This window comes from Notamacropus eugenii, chromosome 4 (genome assembly GCF_028372415.1).
Source record: "Notamacropus eugenii isolate mMacEug1 chromosome 4, mMacEug1.pri_v2, whole genome shotgun sequence".
Classification (NCBI taxonomy): Eukaryota; Metazoa; Chordata; class Mammalia; order Diprotodontia; family Macropodidae; genus Notamacropus; species Notamacropus eugenii.
Genome location: NC_092875.1, coordinates 53,700,942 through 53,722,290, shown reverse-complemented (window position 1 = coordinate 53,722,290; position 21,349 = coordinate 53,700,942). Strand labels below are relative to the sequence as shown.

General features: G+C 42.9%; 1 long non-coding RNA gene and 1 pseudogene across 3 annotated transcripts in view; one reads left to right on the top strand and one right to left on the bottom strand.

Moving 5' to 3' along the window:
* LOC140499509 (uncharacterized) overlaps positions 1-21,349 on the top strand; it is a 130,026-nt gene that overhangs the window by 11,259 nt on the left and 97,418 nt on the right. The gene's annotated exons all lie outside the window — the stretch shown is intronic.
* On the bottom strand, positions 11,852-14,831 carry LOC140499506 (inactive phospholipase D5-like; annotated as a pseudogene).

The window sequence follows — 21,349 nt, the reverse complement described above, 5'->3', positions numbered from 1 at the left end:
CCCAGGGCTCCTCCCAGAACATTAGAATTTGACTTGTTATGCCACCACCTAGTGGTTTTTAGTTTTCTTTAAGTTTTGACTCATCTTAAGCCACCACAGAATAGAAAAAGGGCTTTTAAATGCAAATACAAATGCAAATGCAGGCTAACATGATGTTGACAGTAGGACAGGATTTTTTAAATTGCAAAAAACAATTTGCAAAGAAATTATCTTTGAGTCTATAAACTACCAAGGCACCTTCCATTTTCCCCTTCACTAGATTTTCACCTTCTCCAAAAGGGGGCAGCTAGGTGGTGTAGTGGATAGAGCAGGAGTCAGGAGGACCTGAGTTCAAATCTCACCTCAGATACTTGACACTCACTAGCTGTGTGACCTTGGGCAAGTCACTTAACCCCAATTGCCTCATCCTGGGTCATCTCCAGTCACCCTGATGATCACTGGATTCAAATGGCTCTGGAGGAGAAGTGAGGCTGGTGACCTGCACAGCCCTCCCTCACTCAAAACAAAGTCAAGTGCAAGTCATGTTGTTATTTCTCTGATGGCACGGTCTTTTGCAAGGAAGGATGAACATTAACATTTTCTCCAGAAACCCATATGACCCTCCAGGTTTAGAAGCATACTCTGGGTAGCCACTAGCCCCCATCACAAGTGGACAGGTTTCCATTTAGCCAAAGCATCAAGTAGTTGTTTCCTCTGGGGACTCCTACCTCCAGTTATTCTGATGGAATTCTTCAGACTTATAATACGTCCTGAATGGGGCTCTTTCACAAAGGAAAAGGCACCCAGGCTTGCTAGAGTTACACAATCCAACCTTTTGGTGATTTCCTCTTTCTCCAAGGATCAATATAGTCTTGCTCTCCTCTGCTTCCTACACCTACAGTTCAACCAGACTTATAAAAATACACCAAGAAGTAACTCACTTCACACCTACCATGTATAAGGCTTTAGAAAAATTGTAAATCTGTAAAGCCATGATCTCTGCAGAAAAGCAGCTTGGAGATTAAGCAGACAGACTACAATCTTTGCTGTTGCTCATGCAATCTATCTGACCTACGTAATGATGATTCATGGCTTCTTACTAATTCATTGATTAAGGTGACCATCTGTTAACATGACATGAGCAACAGAGAGTTGGTTGGCATCTTAGGACATGCAAATAGGCTGTGTTAGATAGCTTCCTAAGACTTGTCAGATCTAATGACTACTACCTACCTACACTGGGCAGCTCAGGTAGAAAAAAAAAATGATCCTTCCAGGAAGAATTTATCATGTAGGGAACATCTGAATGACCTAGCTTATTGTGGGGAAAACACACTGTGAACTTTAAGGCACAATATCAGTGGCTTGTTATGGTTGACATTGTTACTATGATATGATGGGATTCTTGGAAGGATCAGATGAGAAATTAATGTTGGCATAGTCAGAAAATGTTGGAGGAACGCAATGCAATAAAAAGAATTCTAAGTTTCTAGTCAGAGGGCCCGAGTTCAAATTCTTATTCCTCCATTAATGTCAATCTGTGAGATGTTGGACAGATCTTGGGGACTCACTCTCCTCATTTGTAAAAGGAGGGAGATGTATTAGATGACCTCTGAAGCCCCCTCCATTCCTGGGGTCTCTACATGTGTCTTATCTCCCTACTCACCTATAGGGACAGATTGTGTTGACTTTGTACCTCACCAAGCACGGGTGACAGGATCCTGCTCACACTAGCACTTCATGAATATTTATCAAACGAATAAATAAATGAATGAACGAAACCTCCACTATTGTTATAATCATTTTTTCCTGCTGATTCTTGGAAGAGAAGAGACAGGGAGATCTTGCCCTTCCTTCTGAGTATGTATGACCATGTTTATCCAAGTGTAACATAACTTCTGAGAGAGCAAAGACAGTCTTAGGCTACATTAAGTAAACTCTAATGCCCCAAGGGCAGAGGTCAAGAGAACGAAAAACTTTCAGCAGAGGTGATTCCTGCATTTGGACAACATTTGGGCTTTCTTTGAACTCTGACAGTCTAGGAAAGAGAGCACCAGATCCACACCCACAAGCAGAAGGGCTAGTTAGGGTCAAGGTCAAGTTAGCTGGTGAGAGGTTCCATCCTTTCTTCCTAGGTTGGGTGCCAAATGGTCTCTTGAGGTTTCATAGGTTTAGAGCTGGGAGGGGCTTTGCAGGTCATCCAGCTCAACTTCTGCCTTTGATAGATGAAGAACCTGAGGACTGGAGTAAGAACCTTGTCCAAGATCACTTAGGTAGTAAAAGAGTCAAGATTTGAACCCATTATCTCTGGCTCCCAATACATTGATTCTTACTCTCCTATAACTTCAACTTTTCATCTTTCCTGTCTATGTGTTTGGCAGCTTTATGGGTGCTTAGAGATCCTCTCCCTTAAGTATATCCTGTGACAAGAGCCGTTTATCCACCTGAATTCCCTTATCTCTGTTTCTAGCTAGCTTCCTAGGACAGAGAACTTGCCAGAATCTGGAATTAAGTACAGCTACTTAGCTGTAGAAATACCTCTCTGTCTCATTCTATTGATTAGACTATGGCCCATGAGAACTGGAATCATGTCTTGCCCAGAGGTTCTTAGCCTGGTCCATTGGAGTTAAAGGGTCCATTAGTCCATGAATGGATTTCAGGGGATTCCATCAACTTGAATGGAAAGAAGACATCTTTTTAAAAATCCTATGTAATCCTCTATTTTGTGTGGGAGGGGTAGTTCTTTGCAATCCTATGTATTTTATTTTATACATTTAAAAATATTCTTATGGGATAAGGTCCACAGGTTTTACATGACTCCCAGAGGAGTCCATAAGATGAAAAGTTTAAGAGTTTCAGTGGATACTGTCTTCTCTCTGCCCTCAACCATATCCAACATAGAACTGTGCATGCAGTAAATGTTTAACAAATGTTTGTTGAATGAATAAGTGAGCCAACTGGAGCATCCTCCCCTCCCTAGAATTGAGAGAGATCACTGCCTTGCTGAAGAATTGGACTAGATACATTCTGAGGTCACTTCTAGTTCTGTGATTCCCAAGTAAATGTGGGCCCTGGACGCAGAGGACTTGGCTTCATAGTCTATTTTTGACACTTAACTAGCTGTGTGATCTTGAGGGCAGGTCCTTTCCTTTCTTTGGTCCATACCAGGAAATTGAATCTTTTCCATTTGAACTGTCTTAGGAAGATTCTGAGGATCACTTGGCAGGATAAGGTACCAGACATTGAAGTTCTTGCTTGAGCTGAACTGCCAAGTATTCAAACTATGCTTCAGAGAGCGCAACTCTGATGGGCTGGCCACATTGTTCAATGCCAAATGTGTGCTTTCCAAAAAGACTATTTTATGGAGAACTTACATGGGGCAAGCAATCACATGGTAGCCAGAAGAAATGATACAAGGACTCTCTCAAGAACTTTGGATTTGACTGTGCAACAAGGGAAACACTGGCACAGGACTGCTCAGCATGGCATGCCCACATAAGAAAAGGTGCTGTGCTCTTTGAGCAAAGCAGAATTGAGACAGCACAAAGTAAACACAGCACACACAAATTTGGGATATTCACCCCAAATATTCACATGGAGTATCTGTGCCCAACCTGTGGTAGAGCATTCCTAATTCATATTGGTCTGAAAAGCCACAGTGGGATGCATTGAAATTTCTGCAATGGTGATTTCATTTTGTTCCTCTTCAAAGACAAAGGACAACAACCAACCAACCATGTGGCAGAGTTATAAGCAGGAATTCTGACATCTAGGACAAATTCCGTAGGGAATTCTGGCCTGGGAGGGATTCCTATGAAATCAAATTAGGGTTTGCAAATCTGGAAACTTTATAACACAGAGAATAGACATCATGAAATCTGGTTTGAGACTTCTACCAAAATGTCAATCCATGAAGCATGAAATTTTTATTTCAGTGCTAATTGCAAGGTGATTTTATCTCCGTCAACTTGACCACTGAGCTCTTTTTCTTTCATTGAAAACTCTCAAAACCACAAATTCTCATACATAGAATAAATTCATTTGAGGATTGTCTGGATGGAGAATAGCAAACCTTGTCCCAAGGCACCTCCTATCCACAGAAGGATAGCAGTCAGGCAACAACTTGCTGGCATGCCATGTGCACTCTGGGTTATTGAGGTTGGCACAATCAACCTTCTGGCTGAGTGAAAGTAATGTCTGAACAAATTCTAGCCCAATGAATGTCATGGACTATGAACGCCTTGGAAGAAATAACAAAAGGGTCAGAGAAACCTGGGAATATTTATATGAACAGATCCAAATGAGCAGACCCGGAAGTATTTATATTTTACACAACAACATTGTAAAGATAAAGAACTTGAAAAGACCTTAAGAACTCTCATTCATACAGTCAGTAATAAGAGTATCAGTGATGAAGTGGGTTATCTATCCATCTCCTCACAAAGGTGACAAAGTGCACATCTAGATACTTGGTCAGTGTGGAAAATTGTGTTGCTTGACTCAGGATATTGGTTACAAGGGATTTTGGGGTGATTTTTCAGTGGGGGATAGAGGCATAAAAGTGTTTTTTTTTTCTTTAAGGAACTAAACCCACTCCTTGGAGATGTGAGAAACTTGATCAGTTAGCCCCAGTTTTGCTACTGGGAAGTGGCCTGAAGAAACTACACCCTTATTACTCCTGTACGATGGTGATAGACTAGTGGGGATGAGAGTAAAGGGAGGCTGTGTGCAGATTGGAAGACTTCTGGTACAGATGCATGCAATGTCTTCTGCTTACTCCAGTGGTGCCTAATTGTTAGTCAGCTGGTTTTTCAGGGGTGCTTATCTGGTCACTTAGCCCAACCATTGTGTTCAGAATCAGTATGGGCTCTGGGCTTTTCCTTTATCCTCTAAGATTGGCTTCCTCGATTTTGGCAATTGAATGGGTACATATGAGAGCCTGGCAGACTGCCAGAGAACTTTGATGACTCTGGAGGAGGTATACTGGACCCTAGACCCTGGGGGAGTGACTTCTCTCTCCTCAGTTCCTTCAGTGGGCCCTTCTTTGGTGTCACCCACACCAGGGCAAATAGTAAGAAAGAGGCAGAGTTGGTGTTCTGGCCAATCCAACATGGGTGAGACTCAGTGTTTATTCCAGCTCAAGCTGAGTTCACTCTAGTGTGGTGTCTGGATTCACTTAGCTACATCTTTATTATAGTCTGTTACTAATGAATTTTCTGCCTTTGGAGATCGTAATCCTCTTCTGTTTTTTGCAGGCACATGGTGACCTGTACAGGATTGAGGGATAGAGGATGGTCAGGAGTTATAGGGGCATGACCAATGCTGACAGCCTCTTGTGCATAGCTTTGGACCCAGTTTGCTCCCCATAAGGGGCATAAAGGAAGCTCTGGTGAACCCTAGGAGCACAAACAGCACCCTAGGTTATTGGAAATGGTCTTACTTGCTAGCTTTGTACATTTCTGCCCAGCCCCTACCCCCAAACCTCCAGCCAGGCATAGGAAGAAGGTACATAGGTAGAGTATTCATGAGCCTCATTAAGAGAACTCTCTACTAATTACAAAAGTAATAGGGAGAGTCTGAAGGAAGGCTACCTGGAACTTTCTCCTAAGTAAATTCATTCTTTCTCTCTGTCTGTTTCTCTAGCCCAGTTTCTGCCTCCATTTCAGCCTATCTCTTCATCTTTACCCGTTTCTCCATCTCTGTTTCAATCTTCATCTCTTTCCAACTGCTGGGTCTCTGTTTATGCCCCTTTCTGATTCCTTCTCTCTCCATCTCTGTCCCTCCATTTTCAATTCTACTCAATATAATTTGTTAAACACCTACTGTATGTCAGGGACTATGCATTTTCTCACTCTGTTTATCTCTCCTGACACACAAAAATCTGTTCTCTCAAGTTCTTACTCAGGCACACACACCCGCCTTCATCTATGAATAGACACATACCCTAGTGCCTTACACTTTCTAAACTTCACATTGACTTCTCCTCCTCTCCAATCAGATGCATATATGTAGCTGTAACCACATTTGCATTCTCATATATACATACTCACTCATGGTCTGACAAGCATATTGGATCATGAGATCACAAATATAGCACTGGGAGGGATATTGGAGGCTCTCTGATCCCATCTGTTCATTTTATAGATAAGGAAACTGAAACCCATAGAGGGGACTTGATGATGGTCACATATATTATTAGAATTTGAACCCAAGTCTTCTGGCTCGAAATATAGTCATCTTTGCACAGGGCCACCACAAAAACTTTATCTTGTAGGGATACTCTCCTCTTGTTTCCTTCCCCACAATTCCCCCCACACAAATGCTGATACACACACAGAGTCCTTACTGGCTCTTAGGGGTTCCCTAAAGAAGCACTATTAGGCTAAACCCCAGTAGCACAGCCCCAGGACCACAGTAAGGCAGATGAGGATGATCGCTCAATAGGGCATGTCTGGGGGAAAAAGAGGTAATGCTGAGGGGCCATCATGCCAATAGGGGAACAGCAAAGAGTGGGTTGTGTCCTTGGGAATTTCCAACCTATGGGGAGGGGACAAAGAGCAATGCATTGGGAGGATGGAGGCTAAAGAGCCCAACCCATAGCATCCCCCCACTTCCCACACCCCCAAACCTTTGCTCTTCAGAAAAAGCTGACCTAGGGGAGAGGGAGTGGGCAGACTAGGAGAGTGAATGTAGAGAAAGGAGCTGAGGCTCAGAGCATAGGAGAAAAGGCCTTGGGCAAACTAAGGGAAGGACACTTCAAGGCAGAAATGATGGTTCAGGGACTCCAGTGTCACACCCTGGGACAAGAAAGGGTGATAGTGCAGGGATCCAATGTAAAAACAGGGAAAGGTGACAGGATTTATTCTGTAAAAACTTGGACTCAGTCCAAAGGCCACACTTGAGGACCTAGAGGGCCACATATAGCCTTGAGACTGAAGGTTCTGCACCCCAGCCCAGGAGATCCCTTTCCCTGGGTGCTGATTTGAGACAGCTTCTAGAAGGGAAAAAGGGAAGGAAGGAAGGAAGGAAAGAGTAGACAAAAACTCCAGGTTCCTGAGGCATAGCAGAGAAAGGGCTGGATGGGATATTCTGTTCTGAACATGGTCTGTTCTGGGAACTGGTCTCCACCAAGAGCTGCTTCCTGGAATCTTGGGGGTGAGAAGTTAGGGAGAAGTGGAGGCCTAGACAGAGCTGGCCCTGGGGAGAAACTTCACCTAAATGTCTGCACTTGATAGAGAAATAGCTCTTCATGCTGCCATTTCTGAAGAGCTGGTTTAGCTGTAAGAAAAAGGAACATTTCCTAGGATCCCATCCTCAGGCCACATTGTGTCCAGAAAAAAAGAGAAAACTCATGCTATTGGGCTAGCATCTCTCTCTGGCAGATACCCACCCAGGTGGGCCTAGATCAATGCAAACGATGGGCTGAGCTCACCTTCCTGGGCACCAGGGACCATCCTAGCCACAGTAGGCTCCGTGCCCACCCACACCATCTTTACAAGTTTTCTAGAAGGGGCCTTCCTTTCCTGTTTCAGGGTCACCCACTTGTTTCCTTCTCACTAACAGGGTGATCTTGGTGAATTGCTGAAGCCCTTTCAGACTCAGTATCTAGTTCTATAATATGAAGGGGCTCGCTAGATGGAGTCTAAAGTCACTTCTATCTCTTCATCTTACTCTTTCTAGTTCTTTGCTTCCTTGAGTCTCTTCTCAGCTGTCTTTCTCCTGTCCCCTTAGGGTGTGGCATACCTGGCTTCAAGGAAGACCTGGGTTTGGGTTCCTTCTGAGACATGGTGGGTATGTGATGCTAGGAAATCATAGTATCCTATATTTAGAGCTGTAAGGGGCCCTCCAGCATATCAAGTCCAACTCTCGATGTTGACAGAGGAGGAAACTGAGGAGAGGAGGTTAAGTGACATGGTGGGGATCACAAGCAAGTGTCTTAGGTAGGATTTGAAGTCAGGTCTTCCTGCCTCCACATTTAGCACACTAGCCACACTAGCTGCTTTACCTAATAGGCAACTTCCTATAAGTTGTAGATGAAGAATTGATCTGCTTTGGTAGAGGGAATTACCTCACTGAGGGATTTCTATATCAGTGAAATCATAGGTCCTTTAAAAATAAATAGAAAAAACTTTTGGGAAAAAGTCCTCTTCTCCACCCCCCACAGGTCCTATGTGCTGCTCTCCTGACCCCATCCTCTTAGAGAGTCTTCTGATTGAAATTTCTTCCCATTTATTCTCCAGGGAACTTAGTGGATTGAGATTGTCCAGGACTCTGCTAAAACTCTGATGTGAACCATGCTCTGGGGGAAAGGTCAGGGAAGGGCATGCTTGGAGATCCTAGCTTGGGTGCTGGCTGTGGCTCTTCCAAGAAGCCCAATAGAAGGGACTAGGAGCTCACTGCATCCTTGATGCCATTTTTCTTCCCTGATGCTTGGCTGAATCCTGAGAGGTCATATAAGCCAGAGTCCTCTTCCTCTAGGGATAGATGGCTGACTGTTTCTCTGGCTCATATGCTGACTTTCTAAGAAAAATGGCCCTAATGCCATTTCAGGAGGTCAGAAAGCATCTGAATTCTCCCAGGAAAAGTCTGCTGAGTTACAAAGATAGATGACTAGAGCTGGAGGGTTCTTAAAGAGTTTGGTTCTCTCATTTGACCTGTGGAAAGGCTGAAGGGCGGTGAGGTTTTTTTCATTACATGCAGAGACCTTTCTGCTACTCATCTAAGCCTTTTCTTGTGATGACCTATCCTAGGACACTTGTTTTCTGCATTTGTGTGAATTACACAAGTTCCCAACAACAGTAGCCCCCAGATGGAAAATGCTCTCCATTGTGCTCAGATCTAATGCATTTATAATACAATAGTCTGTATTATCCGAGCCAACTCTCCAACTCTCCTAAGACCAAGAGGGTTTAAAAATCTACATCGGCAGAAGAAACTTTTTCACCAATTGCTCTCTTCATGCACAAAATTACAGATCCAGTGTTTCCTCTTATCTCTTCTGTTATTCCCTTGAGAGGCAACTTTGTGAGGTGGATAGAGAGCTGACTTCAGAGACAGGAAAAACTAGGTTCAAGTCGAGCTGCTTCTGGTACATTCCGTTTGACCCTGGACAAGTCCCTTTACCCCTCAATGTCACTCTCTAAGACTTTAAAGTACAAGGAAACATTGAGGTACACTGGGAAAGGGAGTTCCCTACTTGGAGTTCTCTGTATCTATGAAATCCCAGGCATCATCCCTGGGAGAGGAGAGGGAGAGGAAGAGAGGGAAGGGATGGAGAGAGGAAAGAAGAAAGAGAGAGAAGAGAAGAGAGGAGTGGGGAGGGGAGGGGAGAGGAAAGACAGAAGAGGAGAGAGGGGAGCAGAGGGGAAAGGGGAGAAGAGGGAATGGGAGGGAAGGGAAAGGAGAGGAGAGGAAAGAAGAATGCATAGTATGTTTTTGTATATTAATATCTCTCTATCTCTGGCTTTCTCTAGAGGGCAGTGGGGAGGAGGGAGACAGTTTGGAACTTTTTATATTCCAAATATTAATGTATTTCAAATATACATTAAATTTTTTAAAAAGGAAAGGAACAAGCATTTATTAAACATCCATTATGTGCTAATTGCTTTAGATATGTTACCTCATTGGAGATGCTAAATAAATGTTTTCTAAATGAAAGAGGTTTGAATATCCACAGAGGGAATAGATAGAAGGGGAAGTCTGAAGGTGATAAGACATGTGAGGTCGACAGCCCTTTGAGACCTCCATTTTGGCCTCAGGGAAGCCATCATTGGGACTCTCAGAAGGCACTTGAAAAAGTGATGAGGTTCTGCCCTGAACAGAGAACACCTCCAGCTCCTTGTTTGGGGCTGGGGGAGTGTGGGGATGGTCTGGAAGTCTAATTGTTTTTTCCCAGCTCTGACACTTTCTGCAGCTTTGGGCTAGGTCAAGTCTGCTCACTGGATCTCAGTTTGCTCAATTGCACTATGACAAGGTTGAGTTCCCAATGCCCTTCCCAGATCAAACCTGCGACACAAATGCTAAGGCTACTCTCTAAGCTCTGACATCCTAGGTTCTTTTTTTTTGACCTTCTAAAAATAAAATACTTGTTTTAAAAAATACAAGTTTAGCACATGCATCATTTTCTAGCTGGTTGGCACATCCAACCTAGCATTATTTTAAAACAACCCAAAACTTTTACAATAGTGAGACAAATCATCAGTCATTCTTAAATACTAGGATCCAGAGGATAAAACTGACATGTATCTCTGTTTCTTCTGGCATGGTAAAAATGAAGTGGGTGAAAAAGAAGCATTATGGCCAGTGAAAAAGCTTTGTCATGTTCTGAAAATACATTGGTCTGTTGTTCTCAAAGAAAATGACCAGCACAGTTTGCCATGTTGATGTTACTACATATTAAGCCAAAATGACATGCCAAAATGTTCCATGAAATGTTTTCCCAGCATCCACGATAACTCAAGTTTTCATCATGGTTCTTGCATCTCCATGAGATTTTTCATCCAAATCTGCAGCTTTGAAGAGATTATTTTTTCCTCCAACAGTACTGCAGGAAGAACTATACATATATATATTACATAAGGATATCACCAAGTGCAGCCCAAGAAAGGAGATTTTATATGTAATATAAATACCTTTATATCAGCTCTTTTGATTTCAAAAGACTTTGCAAATATTTCCTAACCCTCACAACGTCCCTTTGAGGGAGGTGGGCATTACTGTCCCTATATTACCAATAGAAATTGGAGGCAAAGGCAGAATGTGTCTTGTCTCCAGCTATAGAGGGAGCCAGGAGGAGCCCTGACACTCTTTTCATCCTGGCAGCCAACAATGTGCTCAAATTAGACCATGCCTCTCATGTGACAACAGACTGAACTAATATATTTATGGCTCTCTATACTATATTTCTGAAATAAAGACACACAAGAGCATAGAACAAGCCCAATCAGCATCCTTTTGCTTAGGAAAATATGATTAGTAAAATATGAAAAGCATGGATTTAGAATTACATTTCTTTGAAAATCGTTTGGTGTCATAGAGGAACACTGCTACAAACTTTTGTTGACTTACTCTCAAGAGCATCATAATGACTCTAAGCAAACTAAAATAATTCTTCCACACAGGCCTTTCCTCCACAATACCAGATTCCATAAAAATGTAAAATAATGATATCATTCCTCCCCAATCCAAAGCCCAACAAACCCAAACCAATTCTGACTTCACCTAACCTTGTTGGGAATGAGTAGTGATTATTCTTTCTTGCCAAATAGGGAATCCACTTGATATTTAGAGCTGGCAAAAATGCTCAGTATATTGAAGGTTGCAGTTCAAAGATACCTAATACTTAGTAGAAAAGCACAGTTGGAAAGGGAAAATTGAAGACTTCCATTTCCTTTGTATAGTCATTCAGAGGAATAAGGCATTTGGAAAAGATACTGTAGTAAGAAATAATATTGTAGAAAAAGAACATAATAGAATTTAGACGGAATCCTTAGAATTAGAATATTTTATAAGTGGTGAAGAGATTATAAAACCTATACTATTGGTAGCAATTGAGTGAGAAGACTCAATGGCATTTGTTACATATAGTTTTGGAGGATGTACATATAAATGTAAACTACTAAGGCTTGGACGATGGTGTGGTGATGCAGGAATGGAGGGTGATTGATGTGCCCTTACTGGGATCACTTCTAAGGTGAAATACCCACTCTCCTCTGCAAGTCACCAGATCATGAAGTGGCATCACAAAACTCACCTTCATTCTTCCTCATATCTTGTGGTGAAAACCAGGCAAGGAAACACAAAGAGAACTGAAGTCTTTAAAGTCAAATGTAAAACTTGAAAACTACCCCTTAAACAGAAACCACATTCATTGTTAGAAGTAAAAAATATAAAAGTCTTTAATCATTGTACATAGAGCTGTATATACGTATATATAGTTTAAGAGAGATTACTGGATGCAGTTCAGAGAAAATTTTTGATGCATGATTTTCCTTAAAAAAAATACTTTTTTTTTTTTTAAGGAAAATCATGCCTTAAAAAAAGACTTTTTTTTTTGCTTCCCCACTTCCCCTAGTTTCTTATTAGTAGGTAGGCAATGTTTATCTTTCTATCCACTTAGGTTCTTCATTCATGTTGTGCACTCAGGGGCTCATTCTCACTTGTAGGCTGTAGCAGTCTTGTTTGTTACCAATTTGTTCAGTTTGTCACTGTTAGTTGGTTCAAAGTTTTTGGCATAGAGTGAATACCAGTCCCTTTCAAATACCCCTTTCTGTTGCCTGATGATGCTGGTGCTGTTTTCCACCTCTGCCTGGTTGAAAACAAGGCCTGTGCCAGCATTCTGGGTAACATCATGTCCTATCCAATCAAAATTCCCAGTGGTAGCTGCTCCATCAGTTACCTTACATTTATTTCTGTTGCACTTGGGAAACGAATTGTTCTTTTGAGGAGCAGGCACTCTCTCTTTCTAAATTCAAGAAGTTAGCTTTCAAACTGTAGTTAGCAATTGCAGTGCAAATACTTTTAAGAGATGAAACAAAGTTCAATTAGGGGGTCTCTTTCTTTCCAGAAACTTAGGAGTCGAACTTTAACTCTTCCTAAAACGAATGCTTCTTTTGTTTTCCCCATCTAAATCTGGCCAGTAAGTTCTTCTGGTGCTTGTGCTAGTCCAGGGAAATAATCCCTTACAGCAATGAACCCAAGTCCTTTGCATCGTCAGTGACACTATAGATGGCATCTATGTCTAAGTTCCTATTTTTAGAGCAAAAGACTATTTAGGAGAATTTGACACAAATGCCTGAGACTTTGTTTCACTCAGCTGAAGTTGCAATGCTTTTTTGCTTGTCATACACTCCATACAACTTCTTTGACCAAGTTGGTGGCGCTCTGCTCTTGTATTTTAATGAGCTATACAGGACAAATGTCGTTTGAAAATCTAAGACCAGGTAGCTGTAGTTGTAAAAGATGACACCAGGTTCTTTCATCTGCCCTAGTGACCTGAAGTCCAAGCTGGCACTACCAGTGTACATGTGCTGTTCATCAATGATCCAGAAGGATGATTGCAGCTGACCTTTGTTGTAAGCGTTTCTGCCAATGTATATTGCCTCAGCATTCTTTACTTTCATGTCTTCCAAAACCTCTAAATGGCCTGGTGAATCACTTACTAATTTGATCTGAACATTGTGAGCAGCCAACTGCAGCAACTTTTCAAAAAGATGCAGACCTAGAGAGGGAAAAACCAACATCTGGGTGTTTAAAGCTAGGGGGCTCCGTAGCAGCCTCCCAGAATCCTCTTGGACTAAACAAACACTTCCAGTGAGTAAGTCCCTGACATCCTGGGTTCTAAGGACCCTCCTAGCTCTGACATCCTGGATTTTAAGGGCTCACCCCCACAAACCTCTGACAATATCCTTTCTAAAGACTCGCCCAGCTTTAGCTTTCTAGGTTCTAAGAAACTCCGTGACTTAAACATATTATGCCTTATATTCAAAGGAACTTCATAGCCAAACACTGTTTCAATCCCATAAGCCTTAATATCACCTCTACTTTCTGGGGTACAAGTTTGTCAAGTGCCTCCCTTCTGCTTCTGCTCACCTCAAGCCCTGCTTCCCATGTCTCAGTCGCTCTCCAGCATCTGCTACCTCCACAAACCCTTCCCAACCACTGAGACCTTTGGATCCTCCTTACTTGTCATGTGCAGGTAATGCAGCCTGTAGAAATCCCTGAGCCAGTGGGCTGCAGCATTCCGAGTTCTCTCCAGAAACACTTGTCCAGTGCTTTGGGGATCCAAGTTGGAGGAGAAACTGCAGTTGCTGTGGACCAATACTGAGCCCATGCTATGGACCAAGAGTGAAGGACATTGGTTCAGGGGACCCAATTGCCCTTCCCAATGTGGCCTTGGTCTTCCAAGTTAACGATCCTGGGATGAGTTGAGGTGGATATATTTCCTATAGCCTACTGAGGTAAGGGGGAGGGCTCCACAGAACCTCAGTGATTAATTGATCAATCAAGTAGCATTTACTGAACTCTATCTATGGGCAAGGTACTGGGCTCGACACTGTGGAGATATGTTCACCTAATGTAATCTCTCTGGCAGGGAGAGAACCCTTACATAGTGTCCTTGGCAGGTTGATTTTTCTCTCTCCTGCTCAACCACAGGGTTTCTGATTTTAAGGATGTCCTCACATTAAGTGGAAATCTATCTCCTGTACAACTCCCCTCCCCCCATTCACCCTTCTTTTCCCCACTTGAAGTCCATAGCTCAGATCTGTTTGCTTTGCCCTTTGATGGCATTCCAGCACTGGAAGATTTTTCTCCAGTCCCCTGAGGCTGCAGACACATTGAACCTAAGCACTGTGAGAGAACTCAGTGGCCGCCTCGACCTATACCCCTCAACAACATCCCTGGAACCTGTCTTCCTGCCTCTGTCTGCGATTGTGCCTGTCACTCATTGAGGAAAATCACCAGTGAAGTGTTCCTACTGATCATCCTAGAACAAGGTTCAGAGTTCCCTTCCCCTTCTGACACAATCTCCTCTGGCCCTCCTGAAATGTGGTGTCCAAAACTGGACCCAACCTTTCTGATGAAGTCCACTTGGGACAGAGGGCCCAGTGCCTCCATCTCCCTGGTCTGGGACACTCTTTTCTTCTTCATAAGGGGAGGTTCTTCTTGTACCCCAGAAAGTAGAGGTGATATTAAGGCTTATGGGATTGAAACAGTGTTTGGCTATGAAGTTCCTTTGAATATAAGGCATAATATGTTTAAGTTACGGAGTTTCTTAGAACCTAGAAAGCTAAAGCTGGGCGAGTCTTTAGAAAGGATATTGTCAGAGGTTTGTGGGGGTGAGCCCTTAAAATCCAGGATGTCAGAGCTAGGAGGGTCCTTAGAACCCAGGATGTCAGGGACTTACTCACTGGAAGTGTTTGTTTAGTCCAAGAGGATTCTGGGAGGCTGCTACGGAGCCCCCTAGCTTTAAACACCCAGATGTTGGTGGTATCAGCTGTCCTGGCTGCACTTTCTTTTCTCCAGGACTGGCTCAAGGACAGAGCAGTTGGAAATCACCTAAGAGGAAGTGATCACAGTCAGGACAGGCACCAAGAATGACCCAGAATGCAGTTCTCTAGGAATATAATATAAAAATTGACACAAGCAAAGTCTTCTTGCCCCTGAATGTTTACTCTGAACTTTGGATGGTTAGAATCTTCTAGGAATTTAGGAGCAAACATTTAGACTTGGAAGGGACCCAAGTGCTTATCTAGTGTCATGATGGCATAGAAGAGAGACCAACCACTGTCTCTGGGTCTGAGATGACTTGGGTTCAAATCTGCCTCTAACACTCAATACTACCTTGATCAATCTCGTTTTTCTTCTTGGTAAAAGGAGGAGGCCAGACTAGATGGACTGTGAGCTTTCTGGGTCTCTTCCAGCTCTACAATTCTCTATGTGTCTCTCCATGTCTCTTCCTACCCCCCATCTCTCTAGCCCCTCTCTCCTCCTCCCTGTCTGTCTGTTTTTGTCTCCCTTTGTGTGTGTGTGCGTGTGTGTGTGTGTGTGTGTGTGTGTGTGTGTGTGTGTCTGTCTGCCTGTCTCTCTCTGTCTCTCTCCTCCTGCAGTGGAACCGTGAATCAAACCTTGATCCTCTAATCAAAATCTGAAGGCATTAAATTGAGAGGATGAGGGGCAAAAGATAAGTGTTATCTGTGGGTGTTTCAGGTATTTTTGAGAAGGTTGTGTCACATTAAACCAAAAATCCTTACAAATTCATGAGTTCACAATACTTTCTGGGATGGATTAGAAAAGCAAAATCGAGCCCTGACAAGAGGGGTTGCAAAGCAATGACATGGAGAGTGGAAGGGATGGAGAGGGAGAGGGAGATGAAATGGTAAACAAAGTGTGAATGAGGTTGAACACCCTGGGGTGGCCTAGAGTAGGGGAATAGGCAGGGCATTTTGGAGTCATGCGGCGTGAAGGGAGGGAGAAGTTTAGGAGGAAGAAAACAAGAAGTTTTGGAGAGAGACTGCAGGCCTTTCAAGTTGGGAAGGGGCTGGATAGTGAGTGGGGATCCGAGGACAATCTGAGTGAAACATTTCATAAACAAGGCACAGCCAAGATTTCCTGTATGTCCTGGGAAGTCTGGTCCCTAAGACTTCCTTGTGCCAGGAGGTCACTAGGTTCTTTGCCCTTAAGGCTGCTGTTGCTGCCAGATGATGCAGGGAGTGAAAGGAGCTGGGAAGATGTTTCCAGTCCTAGAGGCTGCAGAAGGGACTATTCATCACCTCAAAGGCCATCAGATCCAACCCTCTAACTGTACAGATGAGGAAACTGAGGCCTGGAAATTTCAGTGATTGTCTAAAGTCCAACAAGTGATACATGAAAGAACCTCTGCATTCCTGGTCTATGGCAGTGGAGGGGACTGGGGTAGGACACAGCTTGTACCTAGTTCTTCATTAGTGGGGAGAATATCTGTGCACATGAAACTTCTGACTAATGCCCATATCAGGCAAAGATTACAGTATATCATGGCTGGAAAGGAACTCAGAGGTCATCGAGACAAAATTGAATATGAAGAATAATTCTCTTTCTAACATTGTCAACATCCTTTGCTTGAAGTTCTCTGGTGAGGGGGAGGGAAGCCCCAATCACACAAGGCAACCACTTTGTTTCTAATAGCCACAAACTTGTTCCTTAGATCCACTAATTGCTCCTTATCCCACCTGAGAGGTGTAGGCAGAACAAATTGAATCCTCTTTTCACTGAGTTTTCCCTGTCCTCTCCCTGACCAGGCTTCTGTTATCCAGGGTAAAAATCACTAGTTCCTCAAGTAATCATGATATGATGTGAACTCCATGTTCATCACCTCCCAGTCACCTTCTTCTAGATATTCCTCTTTCCCAGCTTCCTAATGTGTGGTAGCTAGCCCAGAACATAATACTCCTGAAGTGGTCTAAGCAGTGCAAAGCTCACCATTCATTTATCACTTCTTGAATCTTGGGAAGGAAGTTTCTCTTCTTTCAGCCTAAAACATATGTCTTTTCTTTAGACATTCCCATTGTTCCTGCATGTGAAATTTGCAATCCAAATGAAATTCCACGCACTTTACAGAAAGACCTCTCTTACTTTCCTCACATAGATTAAAAAAAAAACAAAAAACCTTGAATGCATGATTTTGCATTTGTTTCCATTAAATTTCATCTTCATGCAGCCTATGCTATCTTTGTCATCCACTGGGTTGGTACCTCCTCCTTCCAGCTCTATGCCTTTTGCATATTTAGTGAAGAAGGCTCTCTTTAACTTTAAGTAGCTAACAGAAATGTGAAAAAACACTGGGCAAAGCAAAGATTTCTGGAGATTCCAGAGATCTGCTTCCAAAAGCAGGGGAGGTTCTATGCTGTCTCTCTCTCTCATCTATCATACTTGTCACATCCACTCCAAACAGTGGTCCTATCACCCCTTCTCTTGCTTCCTGTTTTTTCTCAAAAGTTTCTGATATAGCCTGCTATTTGTGAACAAAGGGCTCAGCTGACAAAGGAAAGTGATTAGAGAATGCTCAGAGAAAAAAAGAATGGCTACAGAATGTAGGTAGAGAGTGGGAAGTGCAAAAATCTCACCAGATGCTAAAGGGCCCCTTTTTCTTTGTTCATTTTGGTAGAGCCTGGGTGTCCAAGGGTGTAGGGTCAATTAGTGATGGTGAAGTTGACCGTAAAATCTTGCAGTCTCTGGTCACTAGCTGCAAGAAGAGAGGGAGAAAAATGAACATGTCTGAGCTTTGGAAGATTCAAGGACCATGAGAGGGGACAGGGATCCTTTTATCCCTGGCCTTTACTGTCAAAGTTTGTCTGCCCAGGGCCTTATGCTACAGTACCACACGGTTTCATTTTCCTTGCGGTTTGAGTAAGAGAGAAGACAGCAAGTTTCCACATGTTCGTTCTGGCGAGGTACAAGATCAACAGCTTGAAAGTTACATCTTTTCTAGTCTTTGTGATTCGGCACCCCAGTATAACCCACCAAGCCCTGCCTGGGTTTTGCAGATGAATGATGGAGGTTTGGAAAGACATAGGGTCGGTCTCCCTTTTATACAGCATATTATTTCTTGGCAGAAGTATGGGACTGTTAGTCCTCACCAGGGGATTGATGCTTCCCCTTTCTTACCTGTCCAGTGTCTAGATCTTGTGGGACCCACAGGGATTGCAGGTGGTAGTACCCTTGGAAGTGGAGAAGCTGAAAAAAGAAGTGTCATTACATATGGACTAAGACCATGCTTACAGAGTGAAACAGGGCTTTTGGGCAAAGGCACAGTTTGTCACAAATAGATGATGCTAAATAAATGCTTGTATTATGGAGGAAAGAACAAATGGAATGTGTGTGTATGTGTGTGTGTGTGTGTGTGTGTGTGTGTGTGTGTGTGTGTGTGTGTGTGTGTGTAAGTGTCTTACAGCTGAAGATCCTCAGCTGAAGTATAATCTCAGGGATGTAAATCATAATGAAATTAATTAATTCAATAAAATAGAGGAATTTCAAGTATTCTTGATGAAAAGACCAGAGATGAAATGAAAATTTCACTTTCAAACATAAGAATCAAGAGAAGCATGAAAAGGTAAACAGGAAACAGATATCATAAGGGAATTACTAAAGTTGAACTGTTTACATTCCTATATGGAAAGACAACATTTGAACTCTTAAAACTTTTTCAGTATCTGGGTAGTTGGTGGGATTCTGCACAAACACACACACACACACACACACACACACACACATGCACAAACACACACAGATATATACACACAGACAGAGGGCACGTGGTGAGTTGAATAGGAAGAGAACATATCTAAAAAAAGTGAAATTAAGGGGTGAGAGAGGAATATGTTGGAAGGAGAAAGGGAAAAATGGAATGGGGCAAATTATCTCTTATAAAAGGGGCAAGAAAAAGACTTTTCAGTGGAGCGAGAAAGGGGGAAGGTGAGAAGGGAAACATGAAACTTACCCTTATCACATTTAACTCATGGAAGGAATAAAAGGCACACTCATTTTGGTATGAAAACAATAAAGGAAAGTGGGGGAGAAGGGGAAAAGCAGGGTGCGGGATGATGGAAGGGAGGCAAATTAGAGGAGGGAGCAAGAGAAGTCAACACTCTTGAGGAGGGACAAAGTCAAAAGAGAGAATAGAAGAAATGGGGGGGTGGTACAGGACAAGATGGAGGGAAATATAGTTAGTCTTACACAACATGATTATTATGGAAATCATTTGCAAAACTATACATATATAGCCTATATTGAATTGCTTCCCTTTCCAATAGGGATGGGTGGGGAGGGAGGGAAGGAGGACACGTTGGATCTCAAAGTTTTAGGAACAACTCTTGAGTATTGTTCCTCCATACAACTGGGAAACAAGAAATATGGGTAATGTGGTATAGAAATTTATCTTGCTCTACAGGACGAAAGAGAAGATGGGGATAAGGGAAGGGAGGGATGTCAGAAGGGAGGGCAGATTGGTGGTAGGGTTAATTAGAATGCTCAGCATTTTGCGGGGAGGGGAGGGGAGAGATGGGGAGAAAATTTCAAACTCACAATTTTGTGGAAATGAATGGTGAGAACTAAAATAAATTTGGAAAAGTGTTGCAGTCTCTGGTCACTAGCTTCAAGAAGAGAGGGAGAAAAATGATCATGTCTGGGCTTTGGAAGGTTCAGGGACCATGAGAGGGGACAGGGATAGTTATATCCCTGGCCTTCAGTGACAAAATTTGTCTGCCCAGGCCCTTATGCAGAGTACTACGGGCTTTCATTTTCCTTACGTTTTGAGTAAGAGACAAGACAGCAAGTTTCCACATGATTATTCTGGTGAGGGATAAGGTCAACAGCTTGCAAGTTACATCTGTTCCAGCCTTGATGATAAGGCACCCAGTGTAATAAACCAAGCCCTGCCTGAGTTTTACAGATGAATTATGGAGGTTTGGAAAGACCTAGAGCTGATCTCCCTTTTAGACAGCAAATTCTTCCTTGTCAGAAGCATGGGACTATGTCAGTCCTCTCCAGGGGATTGATGCTTCCCCTCTTTTCTTACCTGTCCAGTGTCCAGATCTTATAGGTCCCACAGGGATTGCATGTGGTGGTATGCTCATTAATGGAGGAGCTGTAAAAAGGAATGTATGGACACTAAGACCATGGTTACAGACTGAAATAGGTCTTTTGGGCAAAGGCACACTTTGCCACAAATAGATGATGCTAAATGAATGCTTGTGTAATGGAGGACTGAACAAATGGAATATGTGTCTGTGTGTGTCTAACAGCTGAAGATCATCAACTGACGTATAATCTCAGGGACTTCATTCATAAGGGACATGGAATTCAGGACTACTAGGTATCTCATGAGGTGGTTTTTCCACCACATACATACTGCTCTTTGCCACGGAGCTAACGTTGACCTGACACCTACTCATGACCTCTCCGGGGTTAAGTTTGAAAAGTATTCACCACCCAAGCTCTGACAGGGGAATAAGGAAAGCAATGCCCATGCATCTACTATTGGGAAGGCATCAAAAGATGCAGAGGTACAGGGTTTCTTCCTCATACCATTTTGGCCTTCTGATGGAGGAAATGAGAAGCCCATCACCATCACACCAATACTGGGAAGGTATTGAGAGGACCCAGAAATCTGGGATCTCTTCCTCACAGCATGTTAACAATGGAAGGGGCTTACACAGGGAATCGAGCCTAGGGAAATCCTCTGAGCTATCTCCCAGAAAAAAGTCATCCGGACACTTTGATAAATCAACCACCAGAAATTCATGTTCTACTTTGAGATTTGGCTGGGGGGGGGTGGGGTGGGAGGGAGGGCTTTGAAACATTCAGCATACTAAGGTCAGTGTTGCTCACCCAAGATGTTTCACCAAATCTCAGAAACTGCTTTGCTCCCTTATTGGAAGGGAAGTATTAGAATGAGAGAATTTTTAAGGATTGAAGCAATTTTCCTTTTCAGAATCATATTCTCTCCCCAGCATGCAAATGAGACCCAGGGGATGTTTCCCAGAGTACAGATGTTCCCAACTTGGTACCTGGAGAGGCTCTAGGCCCTGTGGATTCCTTGAAACTTGAAGAGATGACACAATGGGTATACCAACAGCTGTAAAAATATAGAGAAGGAAAGGAAGAACAAACAGATGATGAAGAAGAAAATGGAGTAGTAGAGGAGGAGCAAGTTCAAGAAAATGAAGGAGGAGGAGTAGAAGAAAAGAGGAAAAGAAGACAGGAGAGAGAAGAGGAAAAAAAAAGAAGAAATAAAAGCCAAAGAAGAGGAAGAAGACAAAGGAGAGGTAAAGGAAGAATAGGAGAAGAAGAAGATGATGAGGGAGAAGATGAGGAAGAAGACAAAAAAGAGGAA